We start from the raw sequence: 3,395 nt of genomic DNA, 5'->3' as shown, positions 1-3,395 counted from the left end.
GTATTTAAATGTAAAACAGAAGTTTTCAATGATATAAAGATTTTAATACGTACACCAAAAGGGCACATTGTCTCTAGACAAACTGAAATGAAATCCTTAATGCCAAGGCATATTGTGGTAAACCACTGAACATTAAATGTATTAAAACTATATAAATGGACATTGGCAGAGGCAGAGCAAGTCGTGTAGAAGGTGATGGAAAGTACAGTTGACTCTTGAAAAATGGGGGCGGGTTAGGGGCAACCTCCCATCGTTGACCACCCCACCTCCCCAGTCAAAAATCCACCTATAACTTTATGATCAGCCTTCCATATACTGGTTCTGCATCCTTGGGTTCAACCAACTGCAGATGGGGTATTACCGTATTTCTTGAAAACCATCTTCATGTAAGTGGTCCCGTGCAGTTCAAACTCATGTTGTTCAAGGGTCAACTGTACATTGACTTCAGCCTTCTACCAATCAACATTCAACTGAAGATTATGCAGCAACGTTATGCCATCGTGAGGGAGAAACCATGTTTCAAGAATTTTATACCCAGCTAAGTTTTTCTTCAAGTGAAAAGACAACAGAAAAGGCAAGCAGTGCGCTGGGCAGTCCCGCGGCTCCGTCTCCTGCTACAACAGTGTTTGGACAGAACAGACCCAGGGGCGCCCCTCGCTACCACCTCCGACCACCTCCAACCTGTGTTCCACTCGCAACCTTCAGAACTAGCCGCTCAGCTGTCCTCGGCCACCGGGACCACCAACACCATATTTTGAGCTTAACTCCGTATGACCGATCCACCACGAGCTCCCAGATTCGTCAGAATGATTCCGCCGAGGTGGAGGCCGCTGTCAACCGCCTGGTCGACATGCATCTGCCGGCCTCCCGCACCTACCTCTCTCTGCGCTCCTATTTCCACCGCCACGACGCGGCTCTGGAGGGCCTGGGCCACTTTTTCCGCGAAGTGCCTGAGGGAAGCACGAGGGCGCCCAGCACCTCTTGAATATGCAAAAACAGCGCGGCAGCCGCGCCCTCTTCCAGGACGTGCAGAAGCGTCTCAGGATGAGTGGGGTGAAACCCAGGACGCTGTGGAAGCCGTCGTGCTCGTGGAGGAGAACCTGAACCAGACCCTTGTGGACCTGCACGCCCTGGGCTCTGCCCGTGCAGACCCACCCCCTTCTGTGACTTCCCAGAGAGCCGCCTCCTAGATGAGCAGGTGAAACTCATCCAGACAATGCGCGACCACCTGACCAACCTCCGCAGGCCGGCTGGTCCCCAGGGGGGGCTGGGCGAGTCCCTCGTGGAAAGGCTCAGAAAGGCTCGCCCTCCAGCACGAGTAGGAGCGTCCGGAGCCCAGCGGCCTTTGAGGAGCCCCTCTGGTGTCAGGGCTTCTGCCTAAACCCCGCTCTGCAGCCACTAAGCAGCTTTTAACCACCCTGGAGCTCTCTCCCAAGGCTTGGACCAAATGGAAACAATAAAACTTTTTGCAGCAATAAAAGAAAGAAAAGAAAGTACTCTAAGGCATATAATGCCCAGATAATACAGCTTCCCTCTTATAGATTAAACTCACAAATACTATCTGATCATGAAATACAACTAATTAGTTGTGTGATTTAAAATAAAGAAATTAGGAATGACGTAAACGATGATAAGCAATGAATCAATTTAAATTTACTGAATTGATTCTATTGTAAGTTTAGAGTTTGAAAACAGTACATAAATGTGATAAAACTTGACAACAGTAAAATTATTATAAGTGAATAAAAGCTGAGGATGGAGAAGGTAAAGTTGGAATAAGTGGCTGAGTGCCAATTTTCTCAAATTTCCCAGAAAGGTGTCAAAATGTATCACGTAGATTTGAAACGTAAACATGTATTGACACCAAAATGGCTCCAAATTCTTTGTTTTTCAAAGTCTATTTTTACATTTAGTCATATCACTTAGATTTTTCAAATAAACATTTATGTGAAGTGCTGCTATTCCACGTTTCCCTTCAGTTTGTTTTCACAAAAGTAAATTACTTTCTAATTTAAAAAGAGCACATAGAGTATGATTCTATTTTTGTAAAATGAGTAGAATTTTTGAGTCTTTGAATTTTTATAAATGAACATGTTTCCATTTTTAATAAACCATACTGTCATTATTTTTTATTAAAGATACTTTAAAACATTTACATTTACAGATGTCTTGTAAGGACTACCAGACACCAAGGAGACACAAATAAAATGACAGGGTTGGATATGGCGAATCATAGTGTATCGTTTGTAATTTAGAAGCCTGCATTAGGAATCACATTATACTAATGGAGACCTCACCAATATTCGTCATTCTTTCATATTGCATTCACATAGATCAGACCTAACTGATTCTTAAGGAATAAGTGAGCAGTTGTGCTCTGCAACCACCAAGCTTCCAATTAAGGAAGTCCAATTAAAAGCTCATTTCTGTAATTGAGCAGAGATGTAACCAAGCTTAAAGAGAAGCAGACGAACAAGATGCATGCAGTTTATTTAGGGGAATGGGCATAATGATTCTGAACTTTAATAATTTTAAAATGATATCTATGTTTCCATAAAGTGCATTAAATTTCTCCTCTGTTGTCTTTAAGATCAATAGCTAAAATAAAACCACCATGCCAGCATATTGGGAACAACTAAAATTCAAAATATGAATAAGGTTTAGAAGCATGCAGGTTTACCGACCAAAAACAGTCTTTTAAGCTCCTTGCTTCCAAAATGGTTATAAAGCACACATGCACAGGAAAGGTGTATGTTACCTTCATGCTCCACAGATTAGGATATCCAAACCCTAAACAAATGTAGAATTTTCTAGCGCTCCTTAGTGAGATTATATCTAAATGAAATCACTGTCACTGTTTATTTAACTGAATTCTACATCTTTACTGAAGTTACCTTTCAATTTTTTTTAAAAAAAAAACTGGTTTGATTTTGACGGAAACTGTAATATGCTTAATTTACTGAAAAGGTTATATTTCTTAATAACACAATTGAAATCAATGCTATCAGGGGGACAGTAGTATTCATTTTGCCACAATATTGTGGGAATGAAACTAAACACATCTAGCGTATTTATATATCAAGTAATATTCTGCATATTATTTCTTATAAACCTTTCAATAAAAAAGCTCATATTGTCTTTCTAGAGAAAATTGGAAATGTTTATCCAAACTAAATCAACAAATAAAATCTATTAAGCTTATTTTGTTTTAAGATATTATTGTGCTACCTTACACAACCAAGAATAGGAAATACAAATTACATACTATACTTTTGAAATGCGAAGTCTGACTCCTTAAGGAAGTGTTTAAAATTATTGCATGCTAATTTCAAAGGGACTTTTTTTTCCCAAATTTCTATATTTATAATTAATCAAAATACTTCAATCATTTTTTG

At 40.0% G+C, this 3,395-nt stretch overlaps 1 pseudogene; it reads left to right on the top strand.

Moving 5' to 3' along the window:
• The first annotated feature begins 514 nt into the window (after window positions 1-514).
• On the top strand, window positions 515-1,381 carry LOC101322075 (ferritin light chain pseudogene; annotated as a pseudogene).
• The last annotated feature ends 2,014 nt before the right edge of the window (window positions 1,382-3,395 follow it).

This window comes from Tursiops truncatus, chromosome X (genome assembly GCF_011762595.2).
Source record: "Tursiops truncatus isolate mTurTru1 chromosome X, mTurTru1.mat.Y, whole genome shotgun sequence".
Classification (NCBI taxonomy): Eukaryota; Metazoa; Chordata; class Mammalia; order Artiodactyla; family Delphinidae; genus Tursiops; species Tursiops truncatus.
The sequence above is the reverse complement of the archived record's forward strand: the minus strand, read 5'-3'. Positions and strand labels throughout refer to the sequence as shown.